Source organism: Medicago sativa, chromosome 5, assembly GCF_051527215.1.
Source record: "Medicago sativa cultivar Bolivia chromosome 5, Bolivia_mono, whole genome shotgun sequence".
Lineage (NCBI taxonomy): Eukaryota > Viridiplantae > Streptophyta > Magnoliopsida > Fabales > Fabaceae > Medicago > Medicago sativa.
The window spans coordinates 14,065,358-14,092,233 of NC_140753.1; the positions used below are offsets into that span (position 1 = coordinate 14,065,358).

The window sequence follows — 26,876 nt, forward strand, 5'->3', positions numbered from 1 at the left end:
CATATCTTTTTCTTTTTGAAAAATTTACAAAATATATTTTCTAAACTTATTTACATATTTTGACACATTTTAATAATCTAGGGATTATTTTGGTCAAATGCTTGAAACAGTTTGATTTTGGAATAAACAATAATAATAAAACCATATTAAACCGTTTTTATATTGGAATACATTAATTAAAGAAACTACTCGAATGCTTGACATGAATGAACCATTAATAAGTTGGTTTGCATTGGACTAGAAAATAATGGCCGTCGGTTTAAAATTTACAGTATAGGAGGATTTCATCACTTGAAACCACCTCTGCTTGACATATGTCAAATACATTGAGTGTTTTGTTCTTTCAAGCTCTTATTATCTCGCCTATGTAGATAGTATATTTTTCTAATGAGGTGACGTGAGGAAACTACAAAAGGTTATTTGTGGACTTAATTCTACCATTAAGAATAAAAAATCACTACCTCTCATGCAATGGTTTGTGAACGAAATATGGTTATTTTATGATATAGACAAAATCCACCTCCTCCATTCTCCTCCAAATATTCTTTAGCCTTTGAAGATGAGTAATCAGGTTTCTGCATGTTCTTACAATGGTTTTTATAGTAGACTTTTAGTATTGGTTAATTAAATAAGGTGAATGAAAGGGTTGAATCAATTAGTTAAGGTTAGGAGTTTTTATAAGATAGTTAAAGGTTGAAACCAATTAAATAAGGTGAATGATAATGGTTTTTCTACCATTAAGAATAAAAAATCACTACCTCTCATGCAATGGTTTGTGAACGAAATATGGTTATTTTATGAAATAGACAAAATCCACCTCCTCCATTCTCCTCCAAATATTCTTTAGCCTTTGAAGATGAGTAATCGGTTTCTGCATGTTCTTACAATGGTTTTTATAGTAGGCTTTTAGTATTGGTTAATTAAATAAGGTGAAGGTTGAATCAATTAGTTAAGGTTAGGAGTTTTTATAAGATAGTTAAAGGTTGAAACCAATTAAATAAGGTGAATGATAATGGTTTTCTTTCGGTTACAAAACTGATAAGTTTTGTAACTAAAACTTGCACTAAGAATTTAAGATATAGAATAAGAGAGGATATCAAGTTGTTAATAGTGTAAGAAAGCTTTTTAGAGATGCCACATAGGCACAATACTTGCATAAGAACCATGCAAGTTTCCTTTACAAAGAAATGTCAAATACATTGAGTGTTTTGTTCTTTCAAGCTCTTATTATCTCGCCTATGTAGATAGTATATTTTTCTAATGAGGTGACGTGAGGAAACTACAAAAAGTTATTTATGGACTTAATTCTACCATTAAGAATAAAAAATCACTACCTCTCATGCAATGGTTTGTGAATGAAATATGGTTATTTTATGATATAGACAAAATCCACCTCCTCCATTCTCCTCCAAATATTCTTTAGCCTTTGAAGATGAGTAATCAGGTTTCTGCATGTTCTTACAATGGTTTTTATAGTAGACTTTTAGCATTGGTTAATTAAATAAGGTGAATGAAAGGGTTGAATCAATTAGTTAAGGTTATGAGTTTTTATAAGATAGTTAAAGGTTGAAACCAATTAAATAAGGTGAATGATAATGGTTTTCTTTCGGTTACAAAACTGATAAGTTTTGTAACTAAAACTTGCACTAAGAATTTAAGATATAGAATAAGAGAGGATATCAAGTTGTTAATAGTGTAAGAAAGCTTTTTAAAGGTGCCACATAGGCACAATACTTGCATAAGAACCATGCAAGTTTCCTTTACAAAGATATATATAGATAGATAGATAGATAGATAGATAGATAGATGGTTATTGTTTTTCGTATTTGGTTGTTGATCTTTGTTGTTCTTTTGTTATCAGAAATACAAGATCAATGATAATTTTTGACATTATTTTTATTTTCCAAAATGATTCATCTATGTTTCTACGGGAATCATTTTCAATTTTAACTTTTAGTTTTTTCTACGTGATATGTATTTTCTTTGCAGGTTCTAGAATTATTCTTAGTGGAGACTATTGCTTGGAACTCTATTATTTGACCAACCAAAAATGTGTTCCTTCTTAGAACTTCTTCGATACATTTGTGAATTTTTAGTTTTCCTTGGTCATTCACATACAATGCAAATTAGAAGACCAACAGTTGGTTACATGATTTTTATTGATAAGATCAGTGGGTGTATGCACATGTTTATTGAATACAATAACCTTTGATTTTCTTAAATTTAACACACATATATATTGAAAGTCATGCTAACTTTTTCAAAGCATGTCAATTTTAAATAGTAACAGCTCCACCATACTGATTATTGTTATCAAATTTAACTAATTAATTTTTCATATCATCAATATTATAATATAAACCAATTTGATTTTCTCATATTTGTCTAAGTCATGAGGCAAAATATGAAAGATGACTCATAGCAATATATTTATCTGTGCATCAAAATAACAACTCATCTCTTATGTGTCATATACAAATAATTTTTATTTTATTTATAATATTAGACAATTGTATAATAATAGAGGATTCTGCCTATCTTATTTTAGTGGTGTTTTATAAAAAAAAAAAATGATAGTGGTATATAGTATTAATATAGAAGCCAGATACATGTTTAGGTAAGTGTTATACTTTTTTTTTTTAAGGAAGTGTTATACTTATATTCCTATTCCATTGTTGTTACATTTATACATTTAGTTTCAGTTAAATAATATAATTTTTAAAAAGCAACCCACGGCCAATAAGACAATACTCACTACAATTCTAACCACACAATATTAATCAATTAAATAGTTACAATTTTCAATAATGTCTATTGTCGTATTATTATTATTTTTGAAAGATATTGCCGTATTATTTTAAAAATATAACTTTAGCACATCAATTACCTTTAAACTAAAATTTAATTCATATTCTTTAACTTCCATTCCTTAAATATGGCTATTCATTCACTCATTGTATTAATACAAAATTTTAATAATAAGTTAGTTAGTCATTATGATTTCATATTGCTCAAAAAAAGAAGTTATAATTTCATATATTCATAGTCATGATCATTGTGTGTATAAATATATGGTAAGACTCTGAGATCTTTTCATCTTACCCTCCATCCCAACAAAACTAATGTCCATAGAAAATTAGAAGAAAAAAATGGAGTAGGAAGAAATGACTCAATGTTGAAGTTTTGGTTCATCATCACTTTTTCCAAAAGATTTTTGGATGATACTCTTAAATTTTGTACTCCCTCCGTTCCTTTTTAAGTGTCATTTTAGAATTTTAACACAAAAGTAGCGAAGTGTATTTTTGCCCACTTTTTTCCTATTATACCCTCATTTTAATCCACTAATAATTTTCTATTTTTTTGCACACACTTTATCTTTCTAATAAATTTAATATGTAACAAACAATTGTTAGTTACTAGTCTCTTTCTCCAACAAATTCCTATTTTTTTGCGCGTTTTATCTTTCTTTCATAACAAACAATTTTCAATTTTTTAAATATTGTGCGTATCTCTTGAAATTTTTAACAAGTACTACTCATGTTATTTATAGAATTTTAACTCTTCATGGAACTATTATCATTGGTAACAAAATTTTGTTTAAATTTGAAGATAACAAGAAACAATTTTTGTTTTAAAACAAAACAAACAAACTTTGTTTTAAAAAAATAAACTTTAGTTTTCCAAATATATAACATTAATTAGTTTTATTGAAAAATATAAGAATAATTGACAAAGGGTATAATTGACAAATCATACCCTTAAAATACCAAAACGACAGTTCAATAGGAACGAAAAATTCACCCTAAAAAGACACTTAAAAAGGAATGGAGGGAGTATGATAGTTTTTCTTTCTCTTTCTTACTCTTCACATATTTCTTGACTATTTATTAGATTTTGTGGTAGACTATAGTGACTCAAGTTACTTTATTATATAGATATAGACTTCCAAATATTTCACTTTCTTTTTTTCTTATTGATGATATAACATTAATTAGTATATATATCTATCTTTTTCTTATTTTATTTTATCTTTTAATATGAATAATTGTTTCGAGTAGATGAGGAGAAGAAGATAAAAGAGACTTATATATATATATATATATATATATATATATATATATATGTTTTTGGTACATCAATAGTATTCGCACCAATTTAATATGAATGATTTTTTTCGTGTAGAAGAGAAGAAAAGCATAAAAGAGATTTATATTCGAGAACCCTATAAAATTACAACTTATGTAAGTATATATCTTTAACTCTGATAATTGCACCAATTAAAGATCAACTTTAGTTTTTTGTTTTTAATTTTAAAGTTTGTTTATATTCGTGTAGTGTAAATTGTTATAATTTATTTTCACATTTATATTTTCAATATTTTCTATCTATTTATCCATTTTATATTTCATTGATTTAAATTTATTTATACAATTATTGAGTTTACTCATTTTAAATTATAGGTAGTACCTTGAAGATATGTGTCTTATTTTTACTATTATGGTTTCTAAAAGATGTTAATTATCTAGTTGGATTTCATGAGAATGATAGAAACAAAATCAAAGTCAGACATAGAGATTTTGAAGTTGTCATACAAAAAGAATATTGATGTAACTCAACTTAGAAGTTGTCCAAATAGATTATATTTGTACATGTATTATGGGCCTAAACATGGCTGATTTAGTAGAGTTTATATACTGACATCAAATGATTGTCGAACTATTTTATCTAATATAAAATACTACTTACACGTGACAAAGTTGATTCGAAAAGCTCTTTGAACATTTAATCTATTTTGCTTATGTCAAAAGAAACTTTTAACTAACTCTCTTACCTGACAATGATAAAATTATAAAAATATTTCATTGGCCATTTTTTTAAAATAAAAAATGATTCGTTAGAGCTACCGAAGTTGTTATTTTCAATAAATTTATAAAACAATCTAATGAAACCCGTGCAACGCACGGGTTATATACCTAATAAGTGATTTATTTGACCATATAGAGGATTTCAGGTGGTAAGGGGATCTAGCTCCCTCCCTCCCCCACATGTTATACTCATGCTAATCTATGTTAAGATACAAGTCAGAGAATATAAAAATGGTGGATTTTATATTAAAAACTAGTTACAAACCCGTGCTTCGCACGAGTTGAATTACATATTTTTTTAAAAATTTACTCTAAAAGAGAGATGTTCAAATTACGGAACATTGCAATTCTTCGTAAATTTGAGAACGAAAGTCGTATAATCCGAATCAGTGGCGGAGCCAGAATTATTGTAAAGCCCTGGCAAAAAAAAATTGCAACACATTTATAGGGGTTTACATAAGAAATTTCAAGCAAATAATAAAAAAATCTAAAGAAATTGTCCATTTTATAGGGGTTTATATAAGAAATTCATCGGGATTTACATAAAAAATTGCAAAAAAATTGGCCCGGAGCCCGGGTGGATGCCCGGGGTCGCCGGGCCATAGAACCGCCCCTGATCCGAATATTTGTGATGCATGGTCTAAGGCATGACATAAAAGATAACATAACAATCATTGTCATTACATACATAATGTACTGCAGCAGAAATATAGATGTTGTCATGTAGTGTGCAACCAATTTAAGGTTAAGGTTGATTACCAAAAAAAGGGTTCATGTAGTGTGCAAGAATATGGTTAACTATAATACACTACATATTATGACAAAACACAAATGTGTCCAAAGTTCCAAAAGAAAATAGTAACTCAAAACTTTATCCTACAAAATACATCAGCTTCTCTTTACTTTGACTATTTAAACAACCCCAAAAACTTGTGCTATACATATATATACTTCGATTTGGCTACTGTCTTCATATGCATTGCCTTCGTCCCCTCATTGCCATTATCACTACTTCCCCAATGCAGCTGCATTGGCAGCATTGCCTTCATCCCCTCAATGTCATTATCATTCCCAAGAACCCATTATAGCTTTTGGATCTAAGGAATGAAAGTTCTCATAATACACTTTGAATCTACCTAGTATTTAACATGTTAGATGCACACGAAGATGAAATTGGCCATTGGTAGCAACTGCAAATGAATTTAAAAAAGTCCCCAATGTCATACTCTCAGGTCAAACCAAACAATGTTCATTAAATGCATTTTTTAGCTATCACCAATTAAAAATATTACCAATGAGCAAAAAAGAAGTGATCACAATACAATTATGTTTTCACTAACTCACAAAACATTAGTAATCTCCTGGAAGTGTCAAATATAGGCTTTGAAGTATAAAGTAAAAATTAATAACTAAGATGCTTAAGTGGTTTGGTAAACAATGTTCATCACAATAATGGTATACCCAAAAAAAAATTGTAAGTATAAAGATAAATTGCAAAACTCAATCATGTTTCTTGAAAACCACATAAGTAATAAAAAAATTGATTATCAAAACATGTAAATGATTAAATACATGACAGTAAGTAGATTCAATATTTTCTAATATTAGTAGACACATGAAACCAATCATTCCACCATTCATTTGAAGAATAAAGAAACACAAAAAACCACTAAACCAAGACCAACAACACCCTTTAATAACACTCATTTTGTTACAAAATAATTATGCTACTGATGAGTGATGAATATATTAGTAACATCAGAACTACCACTACACTTAAATTATCTCTTTGGCAACATTGTTTCAAAGTATAGATAAGTTTGAAGAACCTATCATGTAAATAGTTAACTTAAATTATTTCGATGTGTCGTTTTCCAACAATGGTAGCATGAGATAGGAAGACAATCAAGAAACCAAGCCTCCAAGTGCCATTTGAGTGACTCCTGCAAAGAAATTGGCAGTAAAAGCAAGAGCAAGGTATTCAGGATTTTTGAAGTCACTGATCTCCTACCTGAAAAATAAGACTCATGTACATTCAGAGAAAAGCCATATATAAGCCTCAATTTGCAATCATTTTTCCTGGTAATTAAGCATCCAAATTCTCTATCGTAATCAGCCAAGCCAAAATAAAACCATTTTGTATAATTAATTTATTTGATAAGCAGGCTTTAATATTTCATGAAATATCAAAACTTCAGTAGCAATTATGCAACTCACCATATTAGGCATTCAATAACACAAAGTTAGCTGGCAAAGATTGAAACACATGTATGTATGAATGAACTGAATCAATATTAGGTTCTTTCAAATATTTTTCCTCTCAAAGTTTAGCAAAATGTCAGAAATGTATGAACCAAATTCTGAGAAAATTAGTGAAATTGGTGCCAAATCTCCAGCCCTCATTTCATAAAGAAGTAATCAAGTATCAATTTTCCGTCTCACCAATTAATACATAAAATTCATCATCTGTTCAAGCCTATAATCAAAAAACTTTCTATATCATGAATGTTGATGACATAGCTGCGCAAATTTTGAGAAATTTCTATATCATAAACCTTACTATGATCCAAAAACTTTCTATATCATAGAAGCAAATATATGTACCTTGTACTGGAATTGTTCAAAAGTGCAAAAACCATTTAAAATAATCATCAGTTAGTTAATTAATCATTTTTTTAGTATAGGAAGCTGACTTGTAAGGGAATCATCATAAAATTAGAAAACTTATGAAGTAAGATAATTTTAGAAACTTACCAGTCATGATAAATACCAATGAGGCCTCTTTCATAGATAACACCTAAAGTGTTGTCAGCAATTGTGGACACATCATTCCTCACCCAAGATTTTTGTGATTCAAGGGCAGCTGCAAATCCTCCAAGGCCTGCATTCGTGTCCATTATATTCCGATATCTAGTGGTGCCGATCAATCTATTAATTCTTTTGTAATTATTAACACGCTTTTTCCATAATTTGTTGTCCTCTTGATACGATTCAACTGTTACGGAATAACGTCTTTAGCTATTCTAGCAGGGACTACAAACAACCTAGCAGGAAACTTTTTCAATTCTCCTCCAGCAACTTCACTTCTGCTGGTTACCTCAGGGATAGGGATTTTGCAGACCTCCATTTTTTTGTACCTACCATTACAAATTTTTGAGCATGAAGAAAAGTTATTCATGAGCGCATTATAATCCGAAATCGTGGAATTATAAGAACAAATCATTAATCAAATTCGTCTAACAACAAATGATTATAAGTATAAAGATCCAGATGTTTGAATGACGTGTGTAAAAATGATCATGGCTTACCAAACATCATCAGCATTATCTAAATCACATAAATTGGGAGATTTTCTTTGACATGATTTAGCATTTATTTTCTTCCTCCAGATAGCGATATAGCCCTTTCCATAAAAATGCCGATAATATTGTCTTCTAGATCAATCTTATTGACCGTCTAATTTAGCATAAAAAAAAAAATTAACCAAGAAACACTTATTCTAGCATTACATAAGCTGATATTATTCCCTTGATCTCAGCTTAAAAGAGATGGGAAAATATTGAAAGAGAAAGAGCATAGTTGCAGTGTTCCATCTCAAATACTTAAAAATCTCTCTTGCATACTTGTTATTATGCATCAAATAGGCGCAAAACATATAAAACACATACTTGTAGATAGTATAGTTATAGTGCTAGTTTGCAAAAACAATTGTAAATTCTATTTTAAGTTTATGATGAGATTCACAATAGTGTACTGTAAACAAAGTCTTATTTTATATCAAATGAGGTGAAATTTTGCAGTCCAAAATTTTGTAGTCATTGAGATTGTATTCTGTATTGTGACATTGGTTTGATGTTGGCAGGTTATATACCTACTATTGACTATGATGTTATATATTGGCGATACTTTATTTAGTACAAAGGGTTGTAAAATAGCAGCTATATCAGCACTACAACACTGTAAGCATAGTAGAATTTCAACAAAACGCAAATTTTCACGATTTGCTATTGACAACATTGTGCAAAACTTATTCCTTTCACTTACCTCTTGGTGTGTAATGCCTTTATATTTATTTAATCATGTTATGTTAGATCCATTTTCTTTGTTCCAATTATTATCAAAAACATATGTAACTAACATATTCATATGGTGCATTTCTATGGTCTTAGATCTCACCACTTAACATCTTTGATCTGGTGTTTTGACAATGAGGGATACTACCTAGTGATTCCGAAGAGCAAATCAAATCAAGCCCAAATATAATTCATAAAGCAGTTGAAATAAATAATGCTAGAAAACTCCTTAATGCACGCCAAACCGCCCTATCGAAAAAGTTTGCTACTTGGTGAATATAAGAGATTCAAATAACTAACAATTTTCAGAGTAAAATAAGGTGGAATGTTACATTGAGCAGTCTTTAACACAAAGGATGCTACGAAATCAACTCCATAACCTTAGAATGGCTAAACCTGTTGAAGGTAATAGGTTTGAATCCTAAAACTATATATAGGTATACATTATGTCTAGTAGAAGGAATAAAGAAAGATTTGTGAAAATGTAGCAGTAGCTCAAATATAGTGTGTACGGAAAAGATGCTCTCTGCTGCTATACTTCTTACCTATTCATATTTCTTTTTTTTTTCCCTTCAAATAAAGATAGGAAAAAAAAATAAGCAAATATAATATTAACATACAATAGAGATGGGAAAAAGTTGGATGAGCTAAAGCCAAGTTAGTGAACAAATTTAGATAGATTTCTGAAACCAACATTCATGGTTAAATCCAACAATGAAGTGAGTAAATTGGTTTGGTAACCAACGACGCCAAACAGCAAGAAGGTTAGAATTTTAAAACAAATTTAGAAGTGTTTTTTATTTTGAAGAACAAAATTAGCAAAGTTATGAAAGAAGAGACTCACTCTAGAAGCAAAGAGCACGAACAACAACATAATTAGAAGGAAGACACAAACATGCTATAGCAAAATATAGTAAATAAACAATGATAAATGAATCATACCATCGTACAAATCTTGTGATTTTGAATATTGCTCTTCCAAGATGCTGTAGAACAACACAAAACAATCATGTAAAGTTCTTGTGTAAACTTCACATTTAGATGCACTATAATTTAACTTCACATTTGGATGCACTAAAATGTTAAAGGAAAAATACCTTTGGTCAGAAAAATACCTATCAAATGTTTGAAATCAACCTTAAAATAGATCCAAGTTATCAAATAACAAATCAATCACATTTGAATGTCCCTATCTCCACTGCCACTCCTCTTTAGGAATGTTGTAGACCAGCAAGAGGGATGTATTTTTAGCAGCATATTAAGTCGAGAATGTGTCAGAAATGCAAATTCACCCAAATATTCAAGTAGTAGTGTGCACAGACCAATCCATTGAGGGAATGCGCACGGATACTTCCTCTCCCGCACATATTATTCAGCAGGCTGGTGTTGCTTTGGCCAACATTTTGCAGGTTCAGTATGAATGCGTTCCGGTGCGCGGTGAAGCGCAAAACTTGGATATTATTACTCATGATGGACCTGCTCGTACAAACATTCCATTGGTTAAATATGAAACCAAAAATGAAGTGGTTAGGGAAATCAAAACACAAACAAAACCAGAGTTCAATCTACTCACACCATATCCATTGACATCTGCGAAAAGGATATACAAAAACAATAATCAGCAAGAGTTCGAGATACTACTGACCTGGTATAACTTGTCAAACATCTGCTTGAAGTACAATGACCCATTATAGTGAAAAATCTTGATCCTTCAATGGAAAAAGAACAAAATAAAACGAAAAATGCTTTCTTAGTGGATGAAATTGTATGACCATCAGCAAAATATTCTCCCATAGCATGTTTTCTGATTCATCTATCACCTCATAAATGTCATCAAATTAATCACTTTTCATAATTGTTAAATGAGATGATTTGAATTGCTTCAGAGAAATTACTCTCAGCCAAGTTATATATAACCAAGTGATTGCAATCAAATCTAAAGCTAAATCCCTTGGTTACAGGGAGAAAAGTCAACAAACATAATCAAGAGATATTTGCTCAACATAATTTAAATCTAATACATATTTTAACAACAAAATCAGAGTGCCCATGGATAAAGATAAACGATTGAATATTTTCAGGCAATGAGTAGATCATACCCATTATCAACTTGAAGCCTTGGAGTTGTGTTTGCTGTCATGAAATAGCACCCATCTGGAGACCATTCACTTGACACAGACCATTCAAGCTGTTTCCTTTCTACGTAATCCCAAAAATACCTAGAACAGCATAATGAAAAATACATGAATTCTTCATATGAAGTAAATGTTTGCAGTTGAGCATGCATTTGAGCTTGTGTCATGTGAAAATACATCAGATACTTGCCAGAAATAAAAACTTCAGTAAATGATATTCTAAATAGAGAAGAGAATAAAATCAAAGTAGTCAACAGTGTTATATGTATATGCATTTCCCACACCAATATACCAAAGAAGTAGGACAGTTAGTAGCCTAGAAAAATAGCTTAATTAGTTGAACTTCATGCAACTGGTTACAATCTCATGAATTATGATACCTTAGAATTCTCCAAATCATTCAGTGAATAGATTATTTTAAGGGGGAAAAGTCTGATAAAGGATATTGCTTCAGCCTCTGGCAGGTTTGGGGCGTCAAACACTTTGCAAACACGTTGTTCACCTCCAGGATCAGCTATGACTGCAACCAAAACTCAGTATCGTCAGATAAGAAATACGCATCAGGTCTTACTATAAAAGCCACAGCTAAAAACGAAAGCTATGAACGAAATCAATAATCAGATTGGACTTAGGAGTGAGTTTACCCTGATTTGTCATATAAACAGCAACGTTGAATTCCTCACCTATCTTGATCAATCAAGAAAGCATTTGTGCCAATTTTTGCTGCAAAGAAACTTTTTAGTTTCAGTAAAAGCTAACATAAAGGGATTAAAAATCTGTTAGTGCATGTTCATGACTAATTCACAGACCTGGCGCTCAGCAAGCTCTCCTCTCTTCCTGTGAAGTCAACCCGAAACAGAGCAATCACAGAATCCACAATCTGCAAAAAATATATTCAGTCAACTCTCCACATCACATGATATTTTAAATTCAACTTTCTTCTACCTAATTTTAAATTTTTTGTGATGAACACGATCAATCATACACAAAATTTCAACCCCAAATATAAATCACATGCAAGTTCAAATTTTGATGATAACCCAGAAAAGCAATCAACATCAAGAACATAAAACCCCAAGATTTCTATTTCAAACCTAATATTTGTTGTGATGAACATAATACAATTTTAAAAAACATTATCAGAATCACACACATGGCAGAATCACACAAACATAGCAGAATCACACAAAAACAAAACAAAACATCAATAAGCAATTAACATAAACAACATCAACTCCCAGGATCACAAACCTTTATGCTTGATGACCAAGCAACCTGCAGAAGAACAATCAAAAGCAAAGATATCACACTCATTAAAAAAAAAAAAGAACAAAATCACAGAAAAATTTAAAAAATCTAACAAAAAAAGGACATGCAAAGCAATTAAAAGCAAAACACAAACCTTTATGCTTGATGACAAAGAAACCTGAAGAAGAAGAAGAAAAACAAACTTAGAACAAAACCAAAACAAAGAGAAATGAGAAAAAAAACATAAAGCAGAGACATGCAAAACAGGAGAAGAAACGAAATTTTTTTATATATTATATATATATAGGAGAAGAAAGGGAAAAGGAACGAACTGAAGTGAGAAGAAGGAGGTAGTGGAAATGAGGAAGAGAAATTGAAATTATATGCCTCCATATATATATATATATATATATATATATATATATATATATATATATAGAGAGAGAGAGAGAAACACTCCCCAATTACCAAATGACAAAAATACCCCCGTAAGGGCAAAATCGTAAAAAGCACGGACAAGAATTGTCCTATATAGTTTAGTAGACAAGTTTGATTATGTATACTATTTATATAGTAGTAACATATTTTAACCATATCTTTTTCCTAATATAGTTTAGTAGACAAGTTTGATTATGTATACTATTTATATAGTAGTAACATATTTTAACCATATCTTTTTCCTAATATATAAAGATAAAAACCATACTCGCTTAAAAAGTCTATAAAAAAAGGTCATGTTAACTTGTGTCGTGCACAAGTTAAGGAGCTATAAAAGAAAATAAACAATAAATTTTGTATTGAAAGTATAAATGTTTAAACTTTTACTCCCTCCATCCCATATTATAAGGAGGAAAAAAATCACACTTATTAAGAAAACTAAAACATAGTAGTTTGGAACATAGTTTCTTGTGTTATCCTTGAAATAAGTTGTATAGAAATATGTAAAAACAATTTTCATTGATTGTTGATTATAGAGAAAATGAAAGGGATAGCAAATTGAATGTAGTTTGCATTTAATTTCCCTTTGGAAAAGATGATTTTTTGAAATAACATAATTAAATATGATAAAAGTTGGTTTTTTTTTGTCTCTGTGAGCATAGCTCAGTTTGAAGGGACAATGCATTGTTATATGCAGGGGCTAGGGTTCAAACCCCGGACACCTCACTTATTCACCTTATAAGGTGAATTCTAGCCACTAAGCTACTTGATCAAAAAAAAAGTTGGTTTTTTTTTTCCTTATAATTTGGGACAAAGAATTTGAGTTTTTTTTTTTCTTATAATTTAGGGCGGAGGGAGTATAATGTTGAATACACAATTTCCAAAAAAATATTTCTATCTTTAACTTCTTAACTTATGTCTCAAGGGTACAAGTTAGCATTTCCCAAAAAAAATGGTTTCGTAAACCACCAAATTGGTTTATGTCTTTGTAAGTGATTCTCAAATTAGTGTCTGACTCTATTAATATTTCAAAATAGTCTCTGTCTTTGTCATAAATTTTTCAATTAAGTCCCTCATCATTTGAAAAAAAAACATAGAAACATTGGTCTAATTAAGAAACTTTTGACAAAGACGCATACTATTTTGATTTATTGTCAAAAGTTTATCAATTAGACGCATGTTTCTATGTTTTTTCACATGACGAGGGACTTAATTGAGAAGTTTTTGGCAAAGATAGAGACTATTTTGAAATATTAATAGAGTTAGGGACTAATTTGAGAATCACTTACAAAGGCAGTGATTAAATTGATGGTTTACTCAATTTTTATTTATAGGGGTATTTTAGTAAATGACACCTATTTTATCATTAAAATCAATCCTATTAATCATTTCCTTAATACTCGTATAAAACTCAAATGGGACATCTAATATGAGATGGAGGGAGTATATTTAAGAATGGATGGAGTAATTAAATGTACAACTTTTGAGACAAAATTTCTACAATAAGTTTTTTAACATGTGTTGTTAGAGCATGTAACATCCCAGACGACTTTAAGCATTGTCGACCGACCCTACAAATCAACACGAGTCTTTTCAACGTGTTTTGTCCTCACTCACACGCTTACCGGGAAACTTCCTGATAGGTCACCCATCCAAAGACAACTCTAAGTCAAGCACGCTTAAATGTGGAGTTCTTATGGAATGAGCTACCAAAAAGAAGATGCATCTTATTGATATAGGTAGTACCAAACAATTCTTATAAGCCTTCCTTCAACCATGCAGTCCCATACCTGCACAGCCTCAGGAACCCTCTCATTTCGGTGTGATTCGGTTCCTCTAGAAGCTGTCAGGAGCCACTCATTGTGGTGCCTTGTGCACCAGCGACCACTCCCCGCCCTCATCGACCTTGGGTGTTACAAAGCACATGTTAGCATTTTCTTTATACGGAGCATTATAGTATACTTTATGAGCTTATAATTATAAAAAAAAATTAAAGATTTTATTTGTCGTTAAATATAATATTTTTCACAAATTTTTAGATACATTTTTACTATTTTTTAAATATATTTGTTATTAATGCTATCAATTTGTTTAGTCATAAATAAAAGATACTCCCTCAGTTTGGTTGATTTATGGATTCTTCGGCTGATAAGATGATATGTAGGCTAATTTACACTAAGACAATAATCTCTTATTTAGATCAAATGATTACGCCGAGAAAGAGACTATGTTTCTCTGGTGCAGATTCTAGATTACTCTAAAAAGTGTCTATCTAGTGTAGAAGGGCGAACTACTGGATTTCACTTGTGTGACATTGTGGTGGGAATGTCACATGACATTGCTCAATCATGACACGTGGATTTCTCATTTTTAAATAAAACAAAAAGCCCTTGTAAGAGAGAGAGAGAGAGAGAGAGAGAGAGAGAGAGAGAGAAGAAAAAACCTATGTGTCAAATTGTGGTTGGGCAATGGTCATGTGACATTCCCACCATAATGTCACACAAGTGAAATCTGTGAACTACTACTTAAGAAGACATAAAAATAAATTAAAAATCAAAACGATAAGGGAAAGCAAAAAAAATGTAAAGATTTGTTTGATTTGATGTATGTTTTGAATAATCTTTAATACGAGGTATTTACAGACTTAGAATAACTAAGCAACCTACTCTAACATTGCTTGCCACATTTTTGACCCACTATCTACCATACTACGACATGTATGATCATGACCAACATCATTAATGTAAGTAACCACCATGTAGGCTGAGTTATAGCCTAACACCAGTTTGTTGGGGGTGTTATATCAGCTATCCATGTCCTCCATCACCCTATTAAGAAAATAAGTCTTTATGCACATTTCGGACTTAGTCAACTTATATCTTGCTCATACGACTAAGTTTAGGGAATTTCTTTGCTTGTACGACTGAATGTTTGACTAACATCTACACATGTTATCCACCTTTCTATTTTGAAGGCGGTGGATGTTTGACCACGTTCTATATTTCAAACTGGCATTGGAGTTAGTTCTGTCCCTTTTTCTCCCCCTTTGATCACTTATTTATCATGTCACATATGTAGGAAAGTGGTTGTATAGCGTTTGGACTTGGACAAATCTATGGTGGAGCCTCTTGGACTCTAATTAATCATTATCATGACCTCAATAAGATCTAATAACAGCCTCAAAGTCTATTGCGACTTGGTAGTCACCTTTGATCGTTAGTTGAGAGAACCACTCTTTAACTATGAAATATCAACCACATATTCATTAGGACTAGAATCATCGTCAAACATATTATGCATTGTATAATTAAGTTTTTTTTTTTTGAAGAGTTTACATTTCTTCTGCTTCTTCTCTTCTTTTATTTGTTAATTTGGCAAACCTTTTCTCCCAATTGTGCTAATTCAATAAAAGTTTGATTAACTAGCTTATTTCTAATATGGAATTTCAACCCACTGACTGCCCTTTTGACCACCTCTACTTCCATGTGAAACATTTGACTTTCATCTATCTAAACCAAGAAAGGTAACCATCGACAAATTCATTACATTTTCTAAAGACATTGAACAAATCTTTAACCTTAAAAGACCCCTAAAGAACTGATCATGAAAACTACTTTTCAATTGGTTCAAGTTATACTCCTAATTGGGCCTTACAATTAAAAACCAAGAAAAAACATTATTTTTCAATGAGCTGGAGAAAAATTTCATTTTCAAACCTTCTTCATAGATAACTTCTACTAATTCGGTAATATATTCGGCAAATTGATTCTCCACTCTCACCAGAAACCTTAGTAAGTTTACGAACTTTAATTTACCTTAAAATTTTCGATCGTTGTATCCAATTTAGGAAAGGAGAAATGCCTTTGATTTGTGTTTACACAATCTAGACCAACCCTATTAACAAGTTGGTTCACATTCAATATCTAAATCGATCTAGTCTTGAATTTTGCACATTCAAATAATTTCTATTCAACATATGTACATGGCTATAGAGCAACCCTTGTTGATTAGCATCCCCTACATCCAAGTTCAAATTGCTCCCTCCGTCTCACAATTATTGTCTCTTTAACATTTTTTCTTTTTCTTAAAATAATTGTCACTTTACAATATCAATGCAGTATTTATTTTTTTTTTCCACTATTATACCCTTATTTATTGAAATTTCATCAAACTTAACTACTCCACTAACTACAATTAATAAGGGTGTTTTAGTAAATGTTACTAATTTTACCATTGAAATCAACATAATTAATCATTTTCTTAATAATCGTGCACAAACCTTAACCTTAATAATCGTGCACAAACCTTAAACGACTAATATTTTCATTATAATTTTGAACGGTCTCTAATTCTACAAAGGGTTGTGGTGCTTGAACCATGTCTCTCTGCCCTTGTTGGACATTAACATCTTTTGGAGTTATTATTCCCAATGCTTGGTTCAATCTTGTCATCTATGTGGCTAATGAAGCACAAACATTATTACTACTAGTATATTACATTGATTGTGTAATGACTGCACCCATTTCTTGGGTGAGTGTATTCATCATGTCGAGGGAATGATTGTAACATGTTTGAGTTAAACTGTTGTCCAAAAGTTTTGTGTCCTGCATTATACTGAAATGCATATCCTTGTGTCAAAAAAAAAAAAACATATGCCATCACAAGTATGGAAACCATTATACCATGAACATTGCTATAAAAATTATAATTACCCCCGTTAGAAGTAACAGCTTCAAAAGTTACATTTGTAACTACAAGAACAACATTCGAACTTCCTAGGATTGAAGAACCGTCATTTGTTGCGCTTGAACTACAACTTTCAGAAGTCAGAACTTATCTTAATCTTAGCACATGTATATTTTATTTTATTAAGATTTTTGTGTTAACCTCTGGTTTCTTGGGGAAGAAACCCCAATAATCCAATGTTCAATCGAAAGATAAGTAAAGCATGATCAAAAATTGTTTCCACTAGAAATGAAACTCAAATTCTCTCAAACGATTCCTTCTAGTAGAAGTTTATGACCACTTGAGTCCAATTACTTTTATTAAGAATTATATTTGGACGACATGCTTTTAACAAGCATAATATCATTAACAACTTGCATAATATCACATCCATTCAATTTCAACATGATATTTGCACGATTTTAAACTATTGTCGAAAAGTTATATTTCCTACTTCTTGAAATGCATATCATCGTGGAATAGCAGCATATGCCATCACATGTATGAAATCAATGATATCTTAAACATTTCTAATTTTCTATCAAAATTATCATTGCCCTCAACGGAAGTAACTGCACCAACGGTTACATTTGGCAAAATTAAAAGGGTTATGCGTGCTATAGAAATTGCTTCTAGGAAGAGTTGGAGTAACTTTTAGCAAGAATGTGACTCCTCTTTCATTATATTCAAAATTTTAGTAAGTTTTCTTTGGTTCCTTGGAGGTTACATAACATGTGGACTAATCGTCTCAATATCATTTAAGGAATTCATTTTTGAGTCTTTTGTAGCTTCCGAGAATGCAATAGTTATACGGATAAATTGGCTAATCATGGTTTTTAGATCAATGGAGTTGTGGAAGAGGTTGAGTAGTTCAACTGATTTGAGCTAAGGATTAAGGTAGTATAGTATTTTTATTTTATTTTTTTGGTCAGGTAGCTTAGTGGCTAGAATTCACCTAAAAAGGTGAATAAGTGGGGTGTCCGGGGTTCGAACCTCGGCCCCTACATATAATAATGCATTGTCGGAAAATTTTAATTTTTTATGGAAAATTTTTAATTTTTTATGGAAAATGTTTTTTTTTATGTCCTTAACATGTGTGCAAAGAATAATGAAAAAAATTCAACCTCAATGTAACTTTTCTGGACGTGCAATTGGAAAAAAATTGTGATTTTACGTGTTTCGGTAAAAGATAAAAATAAATTGAGGCTTAGTCAGACTACTATGGAAATTTTCAGATCATCTATATGTATTTTTATAGAGGTGCATGCAAAAATACAGCTCAAAATTTAATTCTAGGTCGATGTTCTGATGTTTTGGTGTCTTGTGTTTTAGACGCGTTAAAAATTCATATTTAATTTGTCCCTTGTCGAAAAATTTAAATTTTTTGTGGGATTTTGGTTTTTTGACCTAAATATGCGTAAAAAATCATGAAAAAATTCAACCTCTAGATCACTTTTTCGGACTGACACTTGGAAAAAATTGCGATTTTACGCGGTTCAGTCGAAAAATCAAAATAAATGAGACTTAGTCGGAATGCTGCGAAACTTTACAAAACATGGTATCCGACATTAAGGATTAATTAATATGAGAGGTTCAATTATTACCGTTCACTTGTGAGGAGCGCATTTAAATCCAGAACAAATCTGAATCAATCGTGACTCAAGATCGCAAGCCAACATCGTCAAACCAATACAAGTAGGTCATAATATATATACATATAGGGATTTGCTAGAACACACCCACTAGTTTCTATGTGGGAGTGTTTTAGCAAGTTACACCTTACGGTGTATTTAACTACTTTTTAGTTATAACTTGCTAAAACACACCTTCTAAAAAATAAGTGGGTGTATCCTAGCAAATGCCTATAGGAGTTGCTAACATACACCCACTAGTTTTTATGTGGGAGTGTTTTAGCAACATTCACCTTAAGGTGTATTTAACAACTTTTTAGTTATATCTTTGCTAAAACACACCTTAATAAAAACTAGTGGGTGTATCCTAGCAAACCCCATATATATATATATATATATATATATATATATATATATATATATCTTATTTACTAAAGCTTAACCCGTAAAGCTAACCCTAAACCTAATTTTTCCCCCCATTTTTTCATCCACTTTTCTAAACTATTGGATCTTGCGCATTTAGGCGCCATTCAATTTTAGCCATTGATCATATTATATTTATCTCTTCTATTTTCCGAAACAACTATTTCGTATTTATCTCTTCTATTTTCCGAAACAACTATTTCATATTTATCTCTAATTATAATTTTGGTCATATCCGAAATTTGTTATCAATTCACTTAAATCCGAAATTTGTTTTCCTATAGTTTTGGTCATCCGAATCCTTATTTATTAATTAACCTAACAAATTTCCCTTTCAAAAAAAAAAAAAATTAACCTAACAAATTTCATTTGTATCCTCCTTTTTTTTTTTTTGAAACAAATATTTTCTACACTTTTACGATTGCAATTTAACATAACAAATTCCATCTAAAAAAATGCATCGCACAAATTTCATTCTTATCCTCGCCTTTTTTTTATGAAGCAAATATTTTGGTTATATATACGAAGCCCTAAACCTGTTTCTCTCGATAAAAATAAACCCTAAACCGTGGTAAATGCTTAATCCGTAAAGCTAACCCTAAACCTAATTTTTTCCCCCCATTTTTTCATCCACTTTACTAAGAACACAAAGGTGTTGTTTGTTACTTCTTTCTTTCATACGGTATAACTATAAATACACATGACCATGGCTGTGAATGTCACCTTCATCCTTGAATTTTCTTATCCATGAAAAAGAAGAAGAAATGGTAGGTGAGAAAGCATGAGTGTGGCCTGATAAATTCTTTCTAAAGAGGACCATAGTTTTTTTTTCTTTTGATAATAGGTGGTTTGTTGTTGTTCATGTTGTAAGATGTTGAACTGCTGACATCGTTGTTTGTGTTTTAGATGAAGATTGTCACGTGCGCCCCTTCCCATTACCTTTTTCTTTTTTGTTTCTTTAATTATAATATACACATGTGGCTTTTTCTTTTAAATTTAATTGAAAAATAATGCATGTGGCGTCCAACTCACTTAAGTGATGAGCCACGTGGGCGTTGATAGAGTCAAGATTAAGGGGACCTTAAAGTTGAAAAAAAAGGGTAAACTTAGGGGGTTAAAAAGTGGTTTTTTTAATAGGGGACCAAAATTGCAACTATGATAAAGTTAGGGGCCAAAAGTGCGTTTAAGTCTTTTAAATAAGATTTGGGTAGAAGAAAATCCAAAAGAAATTTGGGATCCATTTCCAATTAATATAATCCTTCTTTTATTTTTCAAAAAAAATATATAAAATCAATTCAATCAAACTCAATTTTGGTCACCGCATAATCAAACACATGCATAGTAGCTTCTAAAATTGTTTAGTTTAAGTCGATTCTCCAACATGGGTATAATCCGTTGTCGCCCTTTATCATATTTATATTCATGATTTCATATTACTATGATATTTAACTATTGTTATTGTCACACTAAATATCGTATAAGAAATTTTCCCTTTTCTTAACCATTAATTAAAATAATATTTAAACGAATTTAAAAAACACGGTAATAAAATATAGTATATATAGACATAATTATATTTTTAATTTTTAATTTATTTACATACTTTATATTTAACTTATTACAATTTATAGTTTCTTTATCTATATCTAATGAAATTTTATGTTTATAAATAAATATGTTTAGTTCCTATAAAATCACGACATTTTTAAGTTTACTTTGGAATTTTAAACGGTTGCGTGACTATTCATTTGTTTGCTAACAAATATGTGTGCTGGTATTCTCCTAATATAATTTTTGGTATACTTTTTTAATTTTATAATTGAAACTATGGTTCCCTTACTAAATTAGTTACTAATCAATCAATGTATGGTAACTGATCTGTTCGGTGAGGAATCGATGGAGGCAACAGTGGTGGAAAGTGTTCTGATGCAGTGGCGATGAGTCTTTACGGTAGAATGGAAGGTGCATGCAGGCACGTTAGCTCTACGAGACTAAAGTCAGTAGAGAAACAAATACAATTAATAACTCCGACGATGGATCTGTTGTTGAGCTTAGTGTGGATTGTGTTGCGCCAAACAATTCAAATGTTCAGATGGTAATTATTACATTAATCTTTCATGAGTCCGAAAGGTTTAATCTGTAACACAATTGATCAAATTGTTTGCCGCCAATGTCTGCAGGATGTACCAGAGGCTGAGGACTCATGCAGCAATACATGTGTGATTGACACACCAACCACCAAAACAGGTGCTAAGAGGTCCTCTAATAGCATTGACTATGTGGCTGTTGATGATGATGAAGCTGGCCAGACGTCGGCCACAAAACCTACCAGAGTTGTTCGTGTCAAAATTGAGCACAAGGACGACAAAGATGTTTAGCTTGCTCGAATGCTAGAGCCGTTTGCTTTGTTATTGAATTCCTTCAATCTGCATAAATCAGACATTAAATAATCTGTGTTTTTTCCTTTTGTTTTTTACAGTTTGGTTTTTAATTTTCTTCAAGTTGCTGTGTCGGCTATATTTACTTAGCTAAGAAAACTTTTTCCAGTCCACCTAAATAAATTTATTCATTGCCATAAGTATTAATTCAACAATTTATTATCATTGTCTTTTATTAGCGCTTCGACCTCTAAATGTACGAAATTTATTTTTAGATTTACCTCCGGAAGGTGTTAATATTTTTCTGAATGTTAGATAGTCATTCACCAAGTTGGTATGCTTGATGAAGAAAACCCAATACTGATTTGGCTTGAGTAACTAGATCCCACACATTCACATGTTAAATTAAAAGTACAGATTGATAAAACCAAGTTAGTATGCTTGCCTTTGCTTAGTATGTGTTTAAGCGAAGGAACATTTTATAATGTTTTAAACAAGTATGTAACAGAGCATTAAAAAAATTAAAATTTTAAGCATAATTAAATAAATTTTAATTTAAGAGGGACTAAACTACGTGCTGAAATTTTTTTATAGAAACCAAAATCTATCAAAAAAAATTACGAGGACTAAAAACTAAATTTGATATATTTATAGGGACTAAAAACTTTATTAATTATTCGTTTTATTATGTATCAAATTATTCCGGCCCGTGAGACCCGTGCGTTGCACGGGTCGGCGTTCTAGTTAAAGATACTATTTATCCAGTTTCATATCAAATATACTTCAAATACATGATATGATTAGGTCCTACAAGGTACGTCCGTGTCAAACTCTACTATCCTATATGTATCTTATTGTGAACACAACCTAAACCTTAAAGGACTTTTAATCAATATTTGCAGAGTACTTATCCATTCTCATGAATAAATTAGCATAATAACAAACTTAAATCTGGTAATAACAAACTTAAATAAGCCAACTCAGTCATTGCGATGAACCTAATTTTGTTATTCTTTCAATTTCTGTACACTTCCGTACACTATTTCGTTTGTGTCATTTATTATTTTCATTACCAAAATAGCAAATAAGAAATTAACTTCTTCAAAAAAAAAAAAAAATTAACTTCTTAATTTTTTTAGAGGAAATTAACTTCATACACATACAAATATAAGTTTTAGAATTTACATTATTATAGTTTCAAAAAAAAGAATTTACATTATTATTTTAGTAACATATTTATCTATTACTCTACCTAATTGGTGAGTGCTTATCCATTCCTACATGTCTTATTGTTGGTCTCATTTATTATTTTCCTATTAATTAACTATTTCGTTGGTCTCATGTATTATTTCGAATTCATTACCAAAATAGCAAATTAAGAGATTAACCCCACACACACACACACACTCACATACACACACATACATACATATAAATTTTTTATATTTACATTCTCTCTTGAGTAAAATATTTACATATTACTCTAACTAATTGGAGAGTTCTTATCCATTTTTATATCTTATTGATGTGTCAAACGTACATGATATACTTCACAAATGAGGAAAAAATATAATTTGCATTGATTAGCCATTAAAACCAATAACTACGCTATATAAATTGTTTGCCAATTTATATTACAAAAATAACAAACACAAACCAATCATACATACATCCTCTAAAAAAAAAATAAACCATACATACATGTTTACAATGAGTTCTTTATCTTGTGCTAGCATTTTCTTATTGAGTCTAATCATGTTGCACTCATGCTTTGCAGTAGAGGTTACTTATGATTCAAATGCTCTCATTATCAATGGAGAGAGACGTCTAATATTTTCTGGTGCAATTCATTATCCAAGAAGCACTGTGGAAATGTGGCCTGACCTTATTCAAAAGGCCAAAGATGGTGGCCTTGATGCCATTGAAACCTACATATTTTGGGATCGTCACGAACCTGTTAGGCGCGAATATAATTTCTCAGGAAATTTGGATTTTGTCAAATTTTTCCAACTTATCCAAAAAGCTGGACTATATGCCATTATGAGGATAGGTCCTTATGCATGTGCTGAATGGAACTTTGGAGGGTTCCCACTATGGCTTCACAATATGCCGGGGATCGAGTTAAGAACCAATAATTCGGTTTACAAAGATGAAATGCAAAATTTTACCACAAAGATTGTGAATGTGGTAAAAGAAGCAAATTTGTTTGCATCACAAGGTGGACCTATTATTCTAGCTCAAATTGAGAATGAATATGGGGACATCATGTGGAATTACAAAGATGCTGGGAAGGCATATGTTCAATGGGATGCTCAAATGGCTCTAGCACAAAACATTGGTGTTCCATGGATCATGTGTCAACAACAAGATGCTCCTCAACCTATCATCAATACTTGCAATGGATTCTATTGTCACAATTTTCAACCTAACAATCCAAAAAGTCCTAAAATGTTCACTGAAAATTGGATTGGTTGGTACCAAAAATGGGGTGAAAGGGTTCCACATAGAAGTGCTGAAGATTCAGCTTTCTCCGTGGCACGTTTTTTCCAAAATGGTGGTGTATTAAACAATTACTACATGTACCATGGAGGAACCAACTTCGGTCGCACGGCAGGTGGACCGTATATAACAACATCTTATGACTATGATGCACCAATTGATGAGTATGGGAATTTGAATCAACCTAAATGGGGACATCTGAAGAACCTTCATGCAGCAATCAAATCAGGTGAAAATATACTTACAAATTCTAGTGCAAGGAAAGACGAGGATCTCGGCAATGGACTTACACTAACAACATACACTAATTCCAGTGGAGCAAGATTTTGTTTCTTGAGCAATAACAACAACAACACTGACCTTGCTGCAAGGGTTGATTTGCATAATGATGGTGTTTACATTGTTCCTGCTTGGTCTGTTTCAATTATCAATGGTTGCAACCAAGAAGTTTTCAATACTGCAAAGGTTAATAGTCAAACATCAATGATGGTGAAAAAGAGTGATAATGTTAGTTCTACAAATCTCACTTGGGAATGGAAAGTAGAGCCAAAGAGAGACACCATACATGGAAATGGAAGTCTCAAAGCACAGAAGCTTCTGGAGCAGAAGGAGCTAACCTTAGATGCTAGTGACTATTTATGGTACATGACTAGTGTTGATATCAATGACACTTCAATTTGGAGTAATGCAACTCTCCTCGTGAACACTTCGGGCCATACACTTCATGGTTATGTTAATCAAAGGTATGTAGGATACCAATTTAGCCAATCTGGAAAGCAATTCACTTATGAAAAACAAGTTTCTTTGAAGAATGGAACAAACATTATAACTTTACTTAGTGCGACTGTTGGGCTTGCAAACTATGGTGCATGGTTTGATGATATAAAAACAGGCATATCAGGCGGTCCTGTTGAATTGATTGGAAAGAATAATGTGACTATGGATTTGTCAACAAATCTTTGGTCGTATAAGATTGGTTTGAATGGTGAGAGAAGACATCTATATGATGCTCAACAAAATGTTAGTGTAGCATGGCACTCTAATTCATCTTATGTTCCTATTGGAAACCCACTTATTTGGTATAGGGCAAAGTTTAAATCTCCTTTTGGAGCAAACCCTATTGTGGTGGACTTGCAAGGCTTAGGCAAAGGACATGCTTGGGTGAATGGTCATAGCATTGGTCGTTATTGGCCTTCTTGGATTTCACCTTCTGATGGATGTAGTGACACCTGCGATTACAGAGGAAACTACGTACCGGGAAAATGCAACACCAATTGTGGAAGTCCATCACAAAGGTGGTACCATGTGCCAAGGTCATTCTTGAATGATGACATGAACACATTGGTTTTATTTGAAGAAACAGGTGGAAATCCTCAAAATGTTCAATTCCAAACTGTGACAACAGGAACTATTTGTGCTAATGTATATGAAGGCGCACAGTTCGAACTATCATGCCAAAGTGGACAAGTAATGTCACAAATCCAATTTGCTAGCTATGGAAATCCAGAAGGTCAGTGTGGTTCTTTTAAGAAAGGAAATTTTGATGCTGCAAATAGTCAATCTGTCGTGGAAGCTTCTTGCGTAGGAAAAAATAATTGTGTATTTAATGTGACAAAAGAAATGTTTGGTGTAACAAATGTCTCGAGTATACCTAGGTTAGCAGTGCAAGTGACATGTTAAGTTTATGTTTTCTCCAAAACAATGTAAAAATTCAATGTTTAGGTTTATGTTTTCTTTATTGAGATTAAATAAATTGTGCTTAAATTCAATGTGCTATTGTAAAAATTCAATGTGCTGTTTTTTAATTCAATCTCTTAGCATGATGTATTTTGGAGTACCTTGTAACTCAAGTTAATAGGTTAATTTCTGATACAACAATTTGTTGGATTTCAGTAGCTGGTTTAATGTGAAAGTGAACCATGATTTCAATAAATATTACCTTGTTGGGGTATTGGTCAATTGAGCCATCATGTATCTAGTGTCTAGAGCAATCGTGTCACAACATTTTATCTAAAGTTGGCCCGGTAATGTCACTGTGCATTGGAGAAATTTGGTCCGTCCGGTACTATCATATAAAATATATTGTTTCAGACTAAGTCATGTGGTCCTCTATAACTTCTTAAGAAAAAGCTTAAAACTGAACAGAAGGTATGAACTAACAAGCTCTAAAAGTCTAAGTGATGAATGTTCAAGTGAATAAGCAAAAGGATATATATAGTGATATGCAATCACTTGGATAGTTAGCATTTCATTTTCATTTCATTGTAATTTCAATTTCATAAGTTACTACTTTCTGTTAGACAATTTTTGTTGTCATGTAAAGTTACCTCCATATATATAGCTTCACTCTATAAACTCTTAATTCATTCAGAACACCAAGTAGATAAATTGAATACCTCTCAAAGAAATTTGTATTTAACACACTTGTATACAATTTGTCATTTGATGGAACAATAACAGA

At 31.4% G+C, this 26,876-nt stretch overlaps 2 long non-coding RNA genes and 1 pseudogene across 9 annotated transcripts; 2 read left to right on the plus strand and 1 right to left on the minus strand.

Moving 5' to 3' along the window:
- Positions 1 to 331: 331 nt before the first annotated feature.
- Positions 332 to 4,756, plus strand: LOC146920304 (uncharacterized). Its single transcript, XR_015011719.1, has 4 exons — positions 332 to 1,444; positions 1,990 to 3,236; positions 4,183 to 4,241; positions 4,461 to 4,756. It is a non-coding gene; the product is annotated as an uncharacterized LOC146920304 (long non-coding RNA).
- Positions 4,757 to 5,713: 957 nt separating this feature from the next.
- Positions 5,714 to 12,575, minus strand: LOC146920305 (uncharacterized). 7 transcript variants are annotated; one of them, XR_015011725.1, is made up of 12 exons: positions 12,476 to 12,575; positions 12,325 to 12,348; positions 11,883 to 11,953; positions 11,718 to 11,796; positions 11,454 to 11,593; positions 11,038 to 11,157; positions 10,584 to 10,647; positions 10,054 to 10,414; positions 9,881 to 9,924; positions 7,620 to 8,321; positions 6,695 to 6,876; positions 5,714 to 6,055 (listed from the first exon to the last, which is right to left on the minus strand). It is a non-coding gene; the product is annotated as an uncharacterized LOC146920305 (long non-coding RNA). The 7 variants fall into 7 exon arrangements; XR_015011722.1 differs by lacking the exon at positions 5,714 to 6,055 and having other exon boundaries at positions 6,449 to 6,876; positions 7,620 to 8,002; positions 8,174 to 8,321; XR_015011724.1 differs by lacking the exon at positions 5,714 to 6,055 and having other exon boundaries at positions 6,449 to 6,876; positions 7,620 to 8,002.
- An 11,029-nt stretch (positions 12,576 to 23,604) lies between these two features.
- On the plus strand, positions 23,605 to 26,184 carry LOC146920306 (beta-galactosidase 7 pseudogene; annotated as a pseudogene). Its single transcript, XR_015011727.1, has one exon. The product of XR_015011727.1 is annotated as a beta-galactosidase 7 pseudogene (transcript).
- The last annotated feature ends 692 nt before the right edge of the window (positions 26,185 to 26,876 follow it).